General features: G+C 39.3%; 1 pseudogene; it reads right to left on the reverse strand.

The window, feature by feature from the left end:
* Positions 1–15,257: 15,257 nt before the first annotated feature.
* On the reverse strand, positions 15,258–19,500 carry LOC141569740 (zinc finger protein 532-like; annotated as a pseudogene).
* Between the last annotated feature and the right edge of the window lie 536 nt (positions 19,501–20,036).

Below are 20,036 nucleotides of genomic sequence, written 5' to 3' on the forward strand. Positions count from 1 at the left end.
CAGTAGCAACAAGCAGACCTAGGCACGGATCTTGTTTTCTAAATACCATTCTATAATAAAAGCAACCAAAGCTCCTTGGAGAAATGGACGATTCTAGAGCTGCAGCAGGGAAACTATGAAATGAACCTGGAGTATCTTGTAGTGATAGAAAGTGCTTTTAAAAACCTGAAAACAATAGGGCCATGTGAAAAGAATATAAGACCCAACTTGAAAGAGCTCCCAATAGCCTAAGCTGGACAAATTGGAGCACAAACTAAATAATGGTATTCTTGTATTGTAACTCAAAGAATGAGTCATTGCTGACATAAAGAAATAATTGAATAATGGGGAAGAAATGGCAACTCTTTCTTACAGAAGAATTCCAATTAATAAAAGTAGAAGGAATGAAAGAAATAGAAAATCACCATTATGATAGCACAATAATTTCTGTAGGCAAGATGCACTGATGAATGACAAAATTAGTGAATGTAACCTAAAGGAGAAATGAAATATTTTGCATCTCCCTCAAATAGTATATGTTTCTGTGGTTAAGATACTTCTTTTTTTTTTTTTTTTTAACAAATTCTTTGGTACTCCTCCCTCTAGAAGGCAGAGATTAATTCTCTGTTTAAATATGGGCTAGACTTAGTGGCTTGCTTGTATCAGAAAGACTGAACTATAACCGAGCATGCATGTATGTATGTATGTATGTATGTATGTATGTGTGTGTGTGTGTTACAGTAAAGAGTAACTTCACAGTAAAAAACCTAGAAGACGCTACCTTGACCAAGTGACCAAGGTTAACATCATTAGTGATAAATCCAGTGGATATATCATGTACCCCCTGATATGATATACTGAGAAGAGCACTTTGCCTATGTGGTATTGTTTTCCTTAACATAGAACCGCAGCCTAATCTTGAAAAAACATCAGACAAAGCTAAATCAAAGAACATTGTACAAAATAACTGACTAATACTCTTCAAAAGTTCCAAGGTTATAAAAGACAAGGAAAGACTGAGAAACTGTCATAGATTGGAAAAGTCTAAGGAGCTATGACGAGTAAATGCAATGTGGCATCCTGCATTTCATCCTGGGGCAGAAAAGGACATTAGTGGAAACACTGATAGAACCCTAATAAAGTCTGTAGTTCGGTTAATAATGTGCTAATGTTAATTCTGGCAAATGGATCATAGTTATGTAATGTGTTAACATTAGGGGTGGCTGGATGATGATTATACAGAAACTCTCCACATTATTCTTGCAAGTCTTCTATAAATCTAAAGTTATCTTAAAATATTTTTTTAGAGGACAAGAGCTTTGAACAGACATTTCACAAGGGCAAATATATAAGTGGCCAATATATACAAAAAAAGCACTCAATATCATTAGTCATCAGAAAAAGGCAAATTAAAAGTACAATGAGATATCAATGCACACACGTCTAAACAGTTAAACTTAAGATAACTTTCAACATCAAATGTGGGCAAGAATGTGGCGCAATCAGAACTTTCCTATATTTGGGTGGGAATATAAAAGGATACAAGTTTGGAAAATGGTCTGCAATTTCTTGTAAAACTAAATTGTCCTATGACAAGCAACTGCAATCTTACATATTAGCTCAGTATAAATAAAAATTGTATGTCCACATAAAAACTTGTACATGAAAATTCATAAAAGATTTAGCCATAATAGTTAAAAGCTGGAAATATATCAGGGGTCTATCGGTATGACAATGGATAAACAAACTTTGGTATATTCATAAAACTGAATATTATTCACAGTAATAAGGAACAAACTACAGACTACATGGAACAATATGGATTAATCTCAAAAACATTATTTTGTGTCAAAAAACCTTCACATATAAAAGTACTTACTGTCTTATTATATGCATATGAAATTCTGGAACAGACAAGATTAATCTATTGTAGGAAAAAGAGCAGAACAGTGTTTGCCTCTGGGGGATGGCGTAAGGATTGATTGCATTGGGAAATGAGAGAACTCTGGGATGATGGTAATGTTCTATATGTTGAAAGGTATTTAGGTTACACATATGTATGAATTTGTGAAAACTCTTCAAATGTGAATTTAAGGCTTTTACATTTCATGGTATGTAAAATTCATATCCAAAAAAATCTATAAGCAAATATTTAACTCTAATTAATTATATAAATTCTGAAAGATTTATGAACAAGTGTATTGATGTTTACAATTTACTGTGAAATGTATTAAAGAATAAGATGGATTGATGAATGGAGAGGGCCACTGATGTATAATCTGAAAAAACAAGTACAGTAAAATTTTAATGGTAGAATCTAGGTTGTGGAATTTTAGGTACTTATTTTTAAATATTTTGAACTTTGTGAAAAATATGAAGATTTTTACAATAAAATTTTGAAAATTATAGTTATGAAATTAACAATTTCAACTGAACAGTATCCATGGAACATCAAAGAAATGGTAATGTTCAGTACACGTCTTTAATAAAACAGAGTACATTATGGACATAATACTATTAAAACAGATTAAAGTAAAAATATGGCACCTAAAAAATGGTCAAGACAGAATCAAGAAAATACATACGACATGAAATGGTAACCAGCTGGATGTCAAAGGTTCGGTGTCAGAGTGACTGGTGGTGAGGGGATTTGAGGGTGGCTTGAACTTAAAAGGTAGCCAAAGATATTATGACCACTGGACAATATCAAATTGTTACCAAGCTACTGCTATGTGTAAGACAGTTGGCCTATCTTGAGAAATAAGTTATTTCATGGGTCAAAAAATGTGCAGAATCAGTGAGACAGTGATGAATTGGTAATGAATATTTGAGAGGATAAAATAAGACTAGAGTAGCATTTGAGGGAGCAAAGGTTATTACATGGTTGTTCGGTTGATATCACTATCAGGATCTCAACATTGTGTCTCAGAGTCCCCAAAATGAGTCACCAAAAACGTTGTAAAGACAGGGAATTCTAACCCATGGAGATTCCCACTTCCTAAGAAAGCAAGTTCCATGACTCTTAGAAGATTTGCCTTTCCCTTAGTAATGGGTTTCCACTAGAGTACTGGTTCTGAACTAAAGGAGTTCCATCCATTAGGATGTGTTTGAGAAATTGTGGGGACATTTTGGTTGTCACAAAGTTTGGGAAGTGCTAGTGACATTTAGAAGATGGAAGTCAGTGATGCTAGTTTTCTGAAGTTCATGGGATAATCCTGTATAATGAAGAGTTATCCTGTATCCCACACAGTTTTCAAATATTCCAATGAATCTTAATAATATGGGTGAGGTAAACACTATCATTATATGAACCCTGTCTTATCTCAACAGCAGCTTTTATCTTACTGCTTTCCAAAATATCTGTTTTTTATGTTTTCCGTTCTTATATGTAATGGCTCCCAATCCTCTTATTTTTTCTTAAATATAAACTTACTCATTTTAAGGTGGTGCAATCATTATGTATTCCATTGTGTTTTCTGATGTAGTCATGTCCTTGCATTTACATATTGAAATACACATTTTATTGTAAATTGCTTTTCTTTCATTTCTCATTTATATTTCAGTTAGGTCACCATAATGATTTTTTGAAATTATGTATGTAGGTAAGTTATATTATCTATGAGCATCATTTCAGAATAGTGAAGGGAGAGTCCCAAAATATTTGTTATAAGAAGGAGTATAAAATTTTTTCTGGTCAAGAGGGTGGAGCAGGTAAACGCTGTGCCTGCATCCTCTCATGACCACATCAAAATTACAACTAAACTACAAAACAACCGTTATTGAGAATTGCCGGAAGTCTAGCTGAACAGAAGTCCTATAACTAAGGACATACAGAAGAAGCCAAGTTGAACCTGGTTGGAGAGGCAGAGATGTAAAATGGCTGGTCCCACACCCACGTGTGACAGACAAAAATTGGGAGTGATATCTTGACTGTGGAGGTCCCTGCTGAAGAGTGAGGTGTCCCAGCACCACACACACCAGGTTCCCCAACCCAGGGTTCCAGTCCTGGAAAGAGAAGTCCCCACAAATTCTGACTGTAAAAAACAGTGGCAATCGTGGCTGAGTGAGACAGAGGGCTGCTGGAGTCCCAGGCGTTCCCGTTAAAGGGCCCGCACTTACTCAATGACAGACTCACTCGCTCTGAACTCCAGTACTGGGGCAGCAGCTTGAATGGCACCAGGGACATGTGGGGAGGAACTGAGTTGTCTGGATTCAGAGCAAGGGCTGGAGGGACAGCTTTCTCCCAGACAGATGTGCTAGCAGAAACTATTGTTACTTTGTTGAGCCCTCGCACCACTCAATGTGCAAACTCAGGCAGCTGCCATATCTAAGTCTTCATCAATATGGTTAACACAATTTGCCTTGCTCTGGTGATTAACTGAGACCCCACCTCACCCAATTTTCAGGCCCACCCAAAGCACTTCCAGTGATTTTTCCATACAAATGACCTCTCTTGGCTTATACTGTGGACTTCCCTAAAAACTCTCAAAGGTTCACAAGCCCCAAGCAAGCAGTGTCTGGACTGGCATGCCCTGTACCTGTTGCTAAGCAGCCCGAAGCCAGGCACTAATGGCAGCTGGCCTTGATTTGAGGCTTGGCCTTTACTAGGCACCTCCAAGCCAAGCACAGTGGCACCCTTCTGCAGATTGCTTTATGGCTCATTCCATAATGAGCAGGGAGCAGGCTTCACCTGAACTTGGCCTGTAGTGTGGCCTCTCCCAGAAGGCTCCAGTGCTGGCATGCCTAGTGGCCTGCTTTGGATTGAGTTTGAACACGATCCAGCTGGCTGCCTTGGTGGATGACACACCCTAAAGGCAAACTGGACAGGCATCAGGGCACAGCCTGAAACAGATTCTGCTCTGTAGTGTAAGCCTGTGCACAACAGCTCCTCCACTGTAGTTACAGCCAGTCCTCACAACAAAACAGCCTGAGGGTAAGTCCCTCCTATTGATGTTCAAAGAGCAACCAAGGTTCAACTACAATAGAAGGGAACACACAACCCACAGATGGGACATATTGGAACACTCAGCTCAGGTGACAAGGGAGACTGCACTACTGGGTCCCACCGGACACCTTCTACATAAGGCCAGTGTGCTAAGACTGGAAGACATGTGTCGTGCGGGGTGGCCTGCGGGGTCTCTGCTCCGGCTCCCCATATAAGAATGCAGGATATGGTGAGGCCAAAAAGGAACACCCATGGAGCCATAGGTAGGGGAGTCATACCACTATGGTCTCACTTGAGGATGGGTTCACACATCATGCGACCTGCTGTCCACTTTGCTGCCAACCAACCAACTCTCCTCGACTCTCCTCCGTAGCCGCAGCACTTATATTAGTGGCCAATGGCACAATTGTTACAGCTGATGGCCAACCAGCCACAGCTGACGGCCATCTACTACCCGAGCCAGCATCCCTCCACGTGCGGCTGAGAGCCTGGAAACAGCTCTCTGGGGCTCTGTCCCCAAAACATGGTAGCTCTACCTAACACATAGAAACAAACACAGGGAGACAGTGAAAATGGGAACACAAGGAAACATTTCAATTGAAGAAGAGAGAAAAACTCCAGAAAAAAGAACTGAAAAAAATAATAATTGAGACACGCAATCTACCAGATGTAGAGTTCAAAACACTGGTTATAAGGATGCTCAGTGATCTCAGGGAGAACTTCAACAAAGAGATAGGAAACATAAAAATGGAGATAGAAAACATTAAAATGAACCAGTCAGAAATAAAGAATGCAATAACTGAAATTAAGAATATATTACAGGGAATCAAGAGTACATTAGATTAAGAAGAGGATTCAATCAGTGATTTAGAAGATAAGATTGCAGAAAACACCCAATCAGAACAGCAAAAAGAAAAAAAATATCCAAAAAAATGGGGATACCTTAAGGGGCCTCTAGGACAAAATCAAGCATACCAACATTTGCGTCATTCATATACCAGAAGGAGAATACAGAGAAAAGGAATTGAAAAACAATCTAAAGAAATAATGATGGAATACTTCCCTAACCTGGTGAAAGAAATAGACATACAAGCCCAGGAAGCACAATGAGTTACAAAAAAGATGAACCCAAAGACACACATCATAATTAAAATAACTAAAGATAAAGAAAAAGATAGGAACTTAAAAACAACAAGATAAAGAAGTTAGTTACCTACAAGGGAGCTCTCACAAGTCTGTCAACTGATTTCTCAACAGAAATTTTGCAGGCCAGAGGGATTGGAATGAAATATTCAAAGTGATAAAAAGCAAGGACCTACAACTAAGATTACTCTATCCAGGAAAGTTATCATTTAAAATCGAAGGCCAGATAAAGAGCTTCCCACACAAGAAAAAGCTAAAGGAGTTCATCACCACTAAACCAGTATTACAAGAAATGTTAAAGGGAAAACATTCTACCAAAACCTACTGGGAAAAAAAAAAAGAAAGACATCTTCCTATAAACCTGTTGCAGAACCCACTCCTCTAGATGTCTGGGAAGAGAAATCATAAATAATTAATTGCCATGAATGACCAAGGTAACAGAGGCAGCTCAGAAAGAAAATGAAAAGTCTCCAGAAAATGAACTTAAAGACATGGAAATATGTGACTTATGCGACAGAGAATTCAAAAGTGCATTTCTGAAAAAACTCAATGAGATGCAAGAAAACACAGACAGTTTAATGAACTCAGAAAAACAATCAAAGAACAAAATGAACATTTTACTAAAGAGATTGAAATTTTTAAAAAGAACCAAATGGAATTTCTGGAGATTAAGAACTTGATAAAAGAAATGAAGAATGAAATAGTCAGCTTGAGTAGTAAAGTTGACCAGATGGAGGAAAGAATTCAGTGACATCAAAGATAGAAATCTGGAAATCACACAGATAGAAGAAGAGAATGAATTCAGAGTTAAAAGAAATGAAAGAACTCTACAAGAACTTTCTGACTCCATCAGAAAGAGCAATATAAGAATAATGGGCATACCAGAAGGAGAAGAAAGGGAAAAGGGAACAGAGAGTATATTCAAACAAATAGTCCACGAGAACGTCCCAAACATGTGGAAAGAACTAGATCCTCGAATCCAAGAAGCAAATGGAGAGACCTAATGACTTCAATTTCACCAGGCTTTCCCCAAGGCACAATGTATTGAAGCTGTCTAAAATCAACGACAAAGAAAGAATCCTCAAGGCAGCCAGGGAAAAGAAGACAGTAACCTACAAAGGAAAGCCCTTTAGATTATCATCAGATTTCTCAGTAGAAACTCTACAAGCCAGGAGGGAGTGGAATCAAATATTCAAACTATTGAGAGAAATTATGAGCCAAGAATAATATATCCAGCAAAGATATCCTTTAGATGTGAAGGAGGAATAAAGACCTTTCCAGACATACAGAAGCTGAGGGAATTTTCTAACATATGACCTGCATTACAAGAAATACTGAAGGAGGCTATTCAACCAGAAACAATAAAGCAAAAGAATACAAAACCATGAGTAGTATTACAAACAGACAGAAGCAAGAAATGGCAACCCCTATACCAAATAGGACACTATACACTTAAACATAATATACAGGGTACAGAAGGGAGAAAAAAAAAAACACTTAAAAAAAGAGGAAAAAGACAACCTGCAGCTGCAGCGCAAAAGTCAACTCACAGCATAAATAGGGATAATTTGTGACAACAAAAACATAAAAGGGGAGAGAGTAAAGGTCTGAACCAGCACAAGGGAATGGAGAAAGTAAGCATGCTGAAGAAAATGGAATACTCTAAATATGAAACTTTCTTTGACATAAACTTAATGGTAACCACTCAAAAAAAATCCAGAACTGAGATATATAACATAAAAAAAGAAGAAATAGAGGGGAAAATCATAGAATACCATCACACTGAAATAATAGGCAGCAACAAAAAAGCAAAGAAACAATGGAGACACCATCCTACCAGAAAACCAGAGACAGAATGATAGGAAATTCTTATATATCAATAATCAACCTAAATGTAACTGGCCTGAACTCACCAATAAAAAGGCACAGAGTAGCAGATTAGATCCAAAAATTAAGCCCAACTGTATGCTGCCTCCAAGAGACACAACTCAGCTACAAGGACAAATATAAACTCAAAGTGAAAGGGTGGAAACTGACACTCCAAGCAAATGGTATTGAGAGAAAAGCAGGTGTAGCCGTAGTGATACCAGATGAAACAGACTTCAGGAAAAAAATTGTAACAAGAGACAAAGATGGACATTTAATAATGATAAACAGGACTATACAACAGGAAGACATAACAGTCATCAATATTTATGCTCCCAATCAGAGAGCACCGAAATATACTAAGCAACTACTAACAGAACTAAAGGGAGAAATTGATCAAAACACAATTATAGTAGGGGACCTAAATACATCATTGACAGCTATCGATAGATCATCCAAACAGAAAACAAATAATGAAATAGCAGCCCTAAATGACACGTTAAATGAAATGGACATAGTTGACATTTGTAGAGCACTTCATCCTAGAGCATCAGACTATACATTTCCTAGTGTACATGGTAAATTCTCAATGATAGATCATATATTTGGATATAAAACTAGCCTCAGCAAATTTAAGAAAATTGAAATCATTCCAAGCATATTCTCTGATCATAAGACTTTGAAATTGGATATCAACTGTAAAAAGAAAGCAGGAATACCCACAAATATCTGGAGATCAAACAACATACTTTTAAAGAAAGACTGAGTCAAAGAAGAAATGAGAGATCAAAAGATACATAGAAACAAGTAAGAATGAAAACACAACCTACCAAAAGTTTTGGGATGCAGCGAAAACAGTTTTAAGAGGGAAATTTATATCATTACAGGCCTATCTCAAGAAAGTAGAAAAAAATCCCAGATAAATAACTTCATGTTATACCTTACAAAACCCGAAAAAGAAGAACAAATATAACCCAAAGTCAGCAGAAGGAAGGAAAGAATAAAAATCAGAGCAGAATGAAAGTAAATGGAGAACAAAAAGAAAATAGAAAAAAATTAATACAACAAAGAGCTGGTTCTTTGAAAAGATTAATAAAATTGACAAACCTTTGTCTAGACTCACTAAGATAAAAAGAGAAAAGACACAAATAAACAAAATCAGAACTAAAAGAGGGGAAGTTACCATGGATGCCACAGAAATGCAAAGGATCATCCAAGAATACTATGAAGGATTATATGCCATCAAATACAATAACCTAGAAGAAATGGACATGTTCTTCGAAATATATAGCCTTCCTAGGCTGAATCATGAAGAATTGGAAAATCTAAATAGACCCATCACCAGTAAGGAAATGTAATCAGTCATGTGAAACCTTCCCAAAAGCAAAAGTGCAGGACCAGATCCCTTCGCTAGTGAATTCTACCAAACATTCAAAAAGGATCTAATACCTGAAGAAGAGACAATACTCCCTAACTCATTTTATGAGGCCAACATTACTCTGATACCAAAACCTGGTAAGGATAACACAAAAAAAGAAAACTACAGACCAATATCTCTGATGAATACAGATGAAAAATCCTAAACAAAATTCTAGCAAATTGAATGCAACAATGCATTAAAAAGATTATACATCACGACCAAGTGGGGTCATCCCAGGGGCACAAGGATGGTTCAACACATGCAAATTGATCAATGTGATACACTGTACAAACAAAATAAAGGACAAAAATCGTATGATTATATCAACAGATGCATAAAAACCATTTGACTAGATGCAACATCCATTTATGATTAAAACACTTAATAAAATGGGTTTACAAGGAAAATACCTCAACATAATAAAGGCCATATATGACAAACCCTCAGCTAATATCAGAATTAATGGTGAAAAACTGACGCCCTTTGCTCTGCACATGCTCTCTATTGTCCTACTGAGGCTCTCCAAGATCAAGTGGACAAGAAAGTACTAGATATCCCCATCCTTCTCCAGAAGAATCAGCCTGTGAAGATCAATAAATGGGGAACTTTCAACATTTTTTGAGCGCTTCAAGCTGTGCTAAGAAATCAGAAAAAAAAAATAACACAGAAACCTTTCTCACTGTGAATTTCTAACCTAATTGGATACATAAGATGTATAATAAGTCCAAGTTTAAATTAAAGGAAGGGGAGAAAATGGTAGTAGCTGGGAGAACAGTAAGGATAGGTATGTGTGTGTGTGTGTGTGTGTGTGTCCCATTGTGTGCCATATGTGTCTGAAGGAAATTTCAACAAAGATTTACTGAGTGCCTACTATGTGTATGGCAAAAAAAGAAAAAGGAAAAAAAAAACAGGGAAAGAGAATAAAGACATAGTGAAATGCTGGGGAAGAGAACCAGCCCTTGAGGAGATGGGAGGGGAAAGGGCCAGAGAACAGGTAAAAAGGCATACCTATTTGTCGGAGGCCATAGGCCCAAGGGAGAAGAAGATTGCAATATTAAGAAAATTTGGGAGGCAAAGTAGGGGGGCTTCAGCTAGCCCTGATGTGCAAGGATCAGGATGAGGTCATTCTTATTCACTGAACAAGAATTGGAGAGAGGAGAGGGTAAGTTGAGAGACCAAGAAGAACAGAAAATGTTTGGGACAGGCTGTGGGGATGAATAAGGCCAATGAGTCAACAATAAATGAATAAAAGATTGTGGAGCTGCCTACAGGACTCTGGTGAAGTTAAACTGCAGGGATTTATGCATTTGTTGATTATCTACTTTGTGTGGTACACACAGTAAATATTCAACCCCAGACTGTCACCTCTGCAACTTCCACACTCTTAGCCCCCCAGCCAATGTTCTGTCTCATTTTTTTGTAAGTTGTGAGCAACAAATTATGAAGACAGAGCATACACATACAAGGTTTGCTGTTATAATCAAAATTTACAACTAAATTAACCTGACATATTTATTGATGTGCATAATTGTTATTGTCCTTGCTGGAAATTAGGCATAAATTGTAAACAGTTTACATAAATGCCTGTAATTAGAATTACTTCCATACAGTTAAACCAAATTCTGTTTCTTCCCTCAGTTTGTCAGCTCTTGTATATCCCTCATCTGTATCCACATTAGCAGTACAGATGCTGAGTTGGCGTTAATCATCACCTTCAAGTACCTGTTATTGCTAGAAGGTAAGATCTGGGGTCTTCTTGCCCAACAGTTATCTCTGGCTGCCATCCATATGGCTCTTTCATCTGAAGTGCCCATCAAGAGCCAGCCCTCTCTTATGAGGTCTTCTCCCAAACTCAGAGGGTGCTCCTTGCCCCCTTCCAAAGGATTTCAGTTGTGGACAAAGGAGATAAACCTGACTGGTGGTGGCAAGATAGGGGGAAAATGAGTTCTGAATCTCATTACCTGGAATTGCAGGGGCAAGTGGATCACAAGGTAGGAAAATGACTGAATTTAGGATACACCTACCCCCACTCCCTGCCCCAGATCCTATGAGATGACTAATATATAACCATCTTCACAGCTGTCCTTAGTGGGACAGATTCATACTAAAAAGAAAAACCTGCTTCCACCTATTTCTTGAAACATCTCTCCTCATTCAATGAAGCTATTGCCTCAAATGCCTTTAAATTCCAGACGTGTGTTGTTTTTTGCCATTAAAAATAAATGGTTTTAAAAAACTCGCAAGGAAGCCAGCATATTGATGGGTATACTTGTCAGTAGACTAAGCTTTAGAGTCAGAAAGACCTGGATGCTACAACTTGCTAGCAGTGAAATTTTGGTATTTACCCTCTTTGAACCTCAACTTCCTCATCTGTAAAATGGTGATAATAATAGTGTCTATCTCATATTACTGTTACAAAGATATGATGGGATCATCTACGTAAAACATTAGTACACTGACTACAGCAGAGTAAAATTTGATTAACTATTAGTTGCATTTATTATTACTGTGGTTATTGTTGCTTTTAGCTATAGTCTTGGCTTCCTCATTACTGTGATACTGTGATCATCCCTCAATGTGTTTACTTTTGTAATAAGCAGAACTGTAGGAAACAAATGTATGAAATGCTAGTGGTAAAAGCTGGATTGTAAAGCCGCAGATGACCTTAAATCAAACAGAACAGAACAGATGGCTCAGACCCTCATCTATATTCCAATTTTGTTGGAGGAAGTTTGGTGCCGACCTGGTACATGGTGAAAGCTGACATTTAGAGGAGAGTAAAGCCAGCTTAGATTAAAATGATCTTTAGAAACATTCATTTAATCACCAAAAAAATGTATTAATTAAACCTCAATGCAAGGCACTGGGAAGACAGAAGTGATATAGACAAGCTATTTTAGGAGAGGAGGGAGAACATGTGCAACAAGTATAACAAGGACACTAATAGAGGGGCATCCACGACACAATGGTAGCACCCAAGATGGGTGAAGTATGATACTTCTCTCTGCTTGGGAGGAGCAGGAAAGCTTCTTTCAGAAGAAAAAAACAAAACAGTTGTTTAAGTGAGTGTAGAAATGTATGAAATGGTATAATACGTATTTTTCAAAAATCTAGTGTCAGTAAAGATGCATTTTCCCATCCAGCTGAATTTCTTGAACGTATTTTTTGCCTCCTAAAATAACATGGATTCCATGGCCACTATTCTAATTACCATTCCTCCATAACAAAGTACCCCAAAATTAGTGGAATAAAAATAATTGAATTATCAGTGAAATCACATGGTTCTCTGCTTTTTCTGCTGATATGTGGTATATAAACCAAAAGCAACAAAAGAACAAGACAAACAAATGAGAAACAGAAACTCATAGACACAGAGAATGGTTTGGTGGTTGCCAGAGGGTAAGGGGGGTGGGGGTGGGGGTGGGAGATGAGGTAAGGGGATCGAATATATGGTGATGGAAGGAGAACTGACTCTGGGTGATGAACACACAATGGGATTTATAGATGATGTAATACAGAATTGTACACCTGAAATCTATGTAATTTTACTAACAATTGTCACCCCAATAAATTTAATAAAATAAAATTTAAAAAAAATTGAATTACACTTATGAATTCTGTGGGTCTGGAATTTGGACATGTCACAGCAGGGATGGCTTGTCTCTGCCTCACAATGTCTGGGTCCTCAGCTTGAAAAATTTTATGACCAGATGGGATCAGACAGTTAGGAAGTGGGATCATTTAGAGGCATCTTTAATCACCTATCTAGCAATTGATGCTGGTTGTCACTGTCACCTTCTATTAGTACTCTGGTCATGCTAAATAGGTCAAAATGTCACAGCTCTTTCATATTTAAAGGAAAGGAACATAGAGATCCCACTTTTTTTTTGAGGGCCAAATGTCTGCATTTATTTACATGTGAAATGTGTTTAATACAGTTATGATGGATATAGTGCATAACACCTGACAGCGGCAAGACCTTTTGAAGAACCCAACATTGACAACAGTATACCATGCAAGTATCCGTATATACACAAAAGAATTTCTTTTCTTAAAAAAAAGTACAAAACATGTTTAGGGATGAATACAAGATACAAAATGCCAAAGTAAACACAAACCAAAAACCAAAAATTAGAACTCTCCCAGAGAACTATAAATGGAAGCGACACTTCAATAACTACCGATAGTAAATATATTTATGAAAATGACCGAATTAATCCTGGGTGGCTCAGTGCTGAATCTAACAGCCAGTTGCCATGCACAGGCTGCTGCATTGATAAGTTGGTGGGTGAGGTTGTGCATCTCAACTCTAAGTACCAGAATGTTTTTCAGTAGCACCCAGAACAGGAAACACCAACTCTTTTTTTTTTAATTAAATTTATTGGGGTGACAATTGTTAGTAAAATTACATAGATTTCAGGTGTACAATTCTGTATTACATCATCTATAAATCCCATTGTGTGTTCATCACCCAGAGTCAGTTCTCCTTCCATCACCATATATTCGATCCCCCTTACCCTCATCTCCCACCCCCACCCCCACCCCTTACCCTCTGGCAACCACTAAACTATTGTCTGTGTCTATGAGTTTCTGTTTCTCATTTGTTTGTCTTGTTCTTTTGTTGCTGGATGGATCTTGAGAGTGTAATGCCGAGTGAAATAAGTCAGACAGAAAAAGCAGAGAACCATGTGATTTCACTGATATGTGGTATATAAACCAAAAGTACAGCCCTTTCATTAACTTTATCTCCTTGTACTCTTCAAGCCAGCCTTGCAAATTTGACCAGAAAACAACCAGCCCCCATTTTTACCTTTAGAATACCCTTCTTCCCCATTCTAAGATGGAGTTAAAGAAATCCACATTCCTTACTGGATTTCTGACCAAAGTTTTTATTCACCACCTGCAAAACTGCTTTAAACACCAGTTGGCATGGCTTGGAAAAGATGCCACAAGGGGCAAGAGTGCAGATATCTGCAATGCTCACCCCTGGACTTAGAACAGGTGTATTGAGGGTAGTGCTAAGACGATTAAATGTCCCCAGTGTTTTGAGACCCACAACCACCTGCAATTTATGTAGTGAATTCTAAAAATTAAAAACACTGAAAAAGGCATTATCTTAGCCTGTAATTAGTTAACTCTTTTAAATCCGTAACATACAAAATGGTTTATTTGAATTCAGGAACTGCCCCTGTTACTAAGAAATCTGTTTTAAAGAAACAGTACAAAAAGAAAAATTCTAACCCCCAAAAAGAAAAACAAACAAAACATTTTCTACTAAATACTGATACAAACATGTAACAAAGAGTATAAAAAGTTATTCATTTAAATATATACAAATTCTTTTAAACTCAAATACTGTTGGGTTTTTTTAATTAAAGTTAATTGGGGTGACAATGGTTAGTATCATAAGTTACATAGGTTTCAAGTGTACAATTCTGTAATATATCATCTACATATCACATTTTGTGTTCGCCACCCAGAGCCAGTTCTCCTTCCATCACCGTATGTTTGATACCTTTTACTCTCATCTACTACCCTCATTCCCCTTACCCTCTGGTAACTACTAAACTGTTGTCTATGTCTATGAGTTTTTGTTTCTTTGTTTGTCTTGTTCCTTTTTTGCTTTCAGTTTTATATCCCACATATCAGTGAAATCATATGGTCTCGACTTTTTCTGTCTGACTTATTTCGCTTAGCGTAATAATCCCAAGATCCATCCATGTTGTCGCAAATGGCACTATTTCATCTTTTCTTATACTTATCGAGGATATACACGATGAGGTGAAGAAGGTACCTTGAAAGAGAGTATGTTACAACAACCTAGACAATACTGTTAACTCTATTATACCGAAAACTTTTTGTAACAAAAATATCTTTTTTATTCCAGTGTGGACAGGTGTGTGGCTATTTTTCAGCCGAACTCACCCTTTTAGATTTAATGAAGGCCATGCCATATGTCTGCATGTGAGCATAAGGCAGCTTCAATTACAAATGTTTTTGCTCATACTTTACACTTGCTGTTGGACACCATGCTGTTAGACGACTTGTCCTCATGGCTGGGCTTGTTCTCTTGCTGGTTGTCTTCCCCTGCCCCATTCTGCTTGGACACTGGCTGGGGCTTTTTCAGCTAGTGCACAATAAAGAGGTGCCTGGACAGGGAGATGTATGATGTATAGCACAGGCCACACTCCCAGCACTGGTAGGAGAAGCTGTCTGATTTGTGTTGAGGGATGTGTTCATGGAACTGCAACAGGTTTTTGGTGGTGAAGCACACGCAGCACATTTGTGTACCTTAGAAACATTTATCTTTAGCTTTGTCAGTGGTTGAGTAATTGCTCAGAACTCTGAAACTGGTTCTTCCAACTTCTGCTTGGGACTGGGAACCTTGGTATCTTCTTTTATTTCTGTTTCCTCCTTGTTGGCAGCTTCCGTCGTTTCTTTTAAGTCAGGATCCTTAAAACTGCATGAGCTGGAAATGTTTCTCCAGCATCAATCGTTTCGTAAAGGTCCACCTGGAGTCTGGGTAGTGAGAGCAGGTATAAACTTTCCTGATGCCTTTGTGCTTGTTCCAATTGTGACTGTACAGACTGTGTGATGAGCTGAAAGATTTGTCACACTGCTGACAAGGGTGTGCTTTCATTTGCTTCCTGTGTTCCTTCCTCACGTGGGAAATGTAAACATCTCTTTCCATGAACAGGAGGTCACAATCCCAACACGTCCACCCAGGATTGGCCACTTTCTTCAGTTTCACTGATTTCTAAACAGGAGATGGAGATTTCTTTTCCAATTTCTCTTTCCCATTCATGGATCTGGTGTCCTCTTTATTTTGATTTGCTGAATTCTGAGTTGCAGGCTTAATGCTCAAAGGCAAGTTTACACCCACGTTTGGAGGCATTTCAATACTTTTCAATGTTCCATGTGTAGACTTGATATGATCCATCATAAGTTGCTTCTGTGCATGTAAAAAAGAACAGTTTAGACACTTGAAAACAGACATCTTCTGGTTTTTGATGTGTTGGTCAAAGTATCAATACAGTAGGGTTTGCTGGGTAAACACAGTGTCACACGTGGACCACCTATATATTATTTTTGGTTTTTCTATCTTGATGCCAGGATGCTGTGTGTAGGTATGGGAATGTGTGCTTGGGGCAGACTTAAATGCTATTGGACAAATAGAATACTTGTAGAAGACTTCACAGTGAGAACCTTGAATGTAAGATTTTGGTGCAGCCACATCAGAGTACTCAACATTATAATGCACACATTGAAAGCCAGCTCTCCACGTGTAGTGCAGACAGTTGTTGGTGATATGGATCTGGAAGTGCACCTACCTGCAGACGGCCCCACACTTGGGGCAGGTGTAAGGAGGTCTGTGCTGATGGATTCTCTGGTGTGATTCATTGCTGCACTGGTTAGGAAGTAGCATCTGACAGATAGTGCAAGTGTTGTGCCCACTTGTATCTGCAATCTGCTGGAAATGTGTAGCCAGCAATGTCTCAGCCTGGAAAACTTCATTACACTCCAAACGTTTCAGACTATACATGCCGAGCTTGTATGGGTCTTCATCCAGAGGAATAGCTGGGATGATGGGTGTGCTTGAAGGAGCTGATATGATGGTCCCAGTTATATCAGACTGAATTTTTGTTGCAGTGTGTGTGCTGGCCTCCACAGAGCTTGGGGAGTGAAGTTGCTGCAGAAGTATTGCTTGACGGAGAAACAATCACTTGATCTGCTGGGACTGACTTTAGAATAAAGTGGGGGCACTGCACAATGACTCTCTTTTCCTTTTGCCTATGGGCATGGGAGAGGAGACTGCACTTGTAAAATTACAAGTATCTTTGTACAGTGGTTACATGTTACTTTCATTCACATGCTGTGTCTGTCATAGTGTTGAGTCAGGCTCTTTTCAAGAGCAAAGGAGTCGCCACACTCCAAGCATTTGTACCCACAGGTGGGTAACGTTGATGCCTGCATTAGCAGGAGGACTGAGGTTGGGGATGTAAACTGGAACTGGGTTGATGCTACTCAGCACCTTGTTGAAAGTTTCCATCACAGAACTCTGCAAGGAAGACACCACCTGGACTCCAGACACCTTTGTGGGTGGTTGTGAGGCTGCTGCATTGATTATTGCCTGCTTTATTTGCTTTTGAGGTTTGGTTAGCACTCGGCGGAGCTCAGAAGTGGCCTGGGTGCTCTGAGGCAGAAGGTTAAGGTTGGTGAGGTGCACAGTCTTTGGCATGAGTTTGGCATTGGCCAGCCTGGATGCCAGCACCACAATAGTTTGCTGCTGGATGGCGTTGGGCAGCTTTAATGATGGTGCTGCTGGTCCTCTGTACAGAGGCAGCAGAGATGATCGTGGCTTTCACCATTGTGTTGTTAGTGAACTTCAGATTAATGATTTGAGATCCCGCCATCTTCATGGAGGACACTGGGAGGAAGGCAGTGGCCACAGACTTAATAGTGATCTGTTTGGGGTTCAGCTCTGCAGGGACCACTGCGTTGGTAACAACTACTGACTGCAGAGGTGCTCTGGGGGGAGAGGAAAGGATGGCAGCTGAAGTTGGAGATGACAGAAGCAACCTCACAGACGCCATCACGGGCCCTGACTGCTCAGGAGGCTTTTTGCTAGAGGCAAAATCGACTTCTGGCAATACTCTTGTCACTGTTCTCTTTATTTCCCCAGATGATGTCTTAATGGTTTTTATACGGACTTTGGGAATTGCTGGTGTCGATCCTGCAAGGGATGATGGAGATCCCTTGCTGCTGTTTTCACTTGAAGCACTCCTGGAGCTATCCGGCTGCTTTAGGGATGCTGTTTTTCGTCCCATCAATGAGACTCTGGGATTCAGGAAACTTTTCAAGGGCTCTAGGACTATCATTTACTTCCTTTGGTAAAGGAGAGGATTCCGGTGAGTTGCTCACTTGTTCTTTACAGGAGTCTGAAGCAGCCTTTTTAGCACTAAAGGCTGCGATTGTAGCTATGCATGAAGAAAGCTTGGAGGATGACTTTGACCTTGACGGTGTCGTGCTGTCAAGGGTGGTATCATTCTTCTGAGAGCTGAGCTTCCCATCATGGACCCTGTTTTCAAGCACCTTTTCAGAGTTTTCCTTCAATTCATCCTCCACTTTTATAACTTTAAAACGTTCATAAACACTCAGATTTATAGAATTTGTTTTTGTTTCTCTTAACAACTTTGTTTTTATCAATATTGCCTGAAGTAGAGATTTCAGTTTTGCTTAAATTTTCCCTTGCAAATGCCTTTAATTTATCATAGTCCTGTTGGGGAAGCAACCCTCTCAACACATTTGATCTAAAAGTTGAACACATGTCCTCTTTATCAGGGGGGTCATCCACCTCTATCTTCTCATCATCATCAAACTCTTCAGCACTTGAGATAGGGATAAACTGGTTGAAAGTTGAGTCTTTTAAAGTCACCTCTGAGGTAGGCGTATCTCCTTTCAAGGACTTCGATCCATTTTTACTGTAACTGTCAAGAGAGTACGCTGTGAGAAACCCATTATGTAAGCCACTGCCTGTGGGATTGTGCCCATCTTTCATCACACCCCCAGAGGAATTGATTTTCTGAATGTTCTTCACAATAACACGGATGCCAACGTCAGAAAAGGATGGCAGTATGGGAGTTATCATCTACATGAGCATTCTGTTTGATGTGGCTTTCCTGCTCATCATGTCCAGATTCAATAGCTGCTTTAGGATCGACCACACCTGGGATGTCAAATGCTCCCAGGAGGTTGTCAAAGTCTGGGGTCTTCATATCCCCCATGGTTATGAATTTGATCAGGTATTCTTATGAACTTTGACCTTTGGGAAATACTTTGGACCAATGGTTCAGTTACTGTCACACGGTTGCATTCTCTGCAAACTTGAAAGAATTAAAAGCAGCCCCAGTCAACAGGCCTTTTGGCCTTCATAAAAGTCAGAAGTATCCCCAACACCCTTTAGTAGCTTTTAAAAGGAAAAGCACAAAATAGAACATAGCCCCCTTCCTGGGGTTGGCTTTTGCATCCATCAAGTCTAGGCTTCTGGACCTCAGCTTTGATGAACTTTGTTCAGCACAGTGCCACCGGCTGCTACTGCTGTGGCTGCTGTTGTCATAGTGGTGGCGGTGGCTGCAGCAGCTTCCATGTTATGGGCATGTCATCTGCATTTCTGCTGCCTGGGTCTGTGTGCTTGTGTTGTGGAGCAGCCTTGCCATTAACCTGACCTGGGCCCTGCAACTCCCCAGGCACTGCACTCTATGCTGCACCTCAGCAGCAGCAGCTTGACAGCTGGCCACGCTGGGGTCTACCGCTGGGGATGTGGGCCTGGGCGGTGGGCTAAGATCCCACTTCTTAACAGGAGGAATATTGAGGACTTTGAAGATGTAAAATAAACCCTATGGACCTTGTATAGATGTCACTTCTGTCTCCCCAGGGACTGTGAACCAGAACACCTCTATATAGCTTCTCCATGTAATTGTTTTTCCTTTACATTATGGTGGCCTCAGCATAGTTGGACTTCTCACATGTTATCTAAGTGCCCCCAAAGCAAGTTTACAGCACACAAGGCAAAAGCTGCATCACTTTTTATGAATAAGCGTTGAAATTCACTCCCTACATTGTAGGTGCTACTGTTGTGCCCAGTGCCCTTGTCATGCTCTATTGGTCCAAGCTATCACACGC

Source organism: Rhinolophus sinicus, chromosome X (assembly GCF_036562045.2).
Source record: "Rhinolophus sinicus isolate RSC01 chromosome X, ASM3656204v1, whole genome shotgun sequence".
NCBI classification, from domain to species: Eukaryota; Metazoa; Chordata; class Mammalia; order Chiroptera; family Rhinolophidae; genus Rhinolophus; species Rhinolophus sinicus.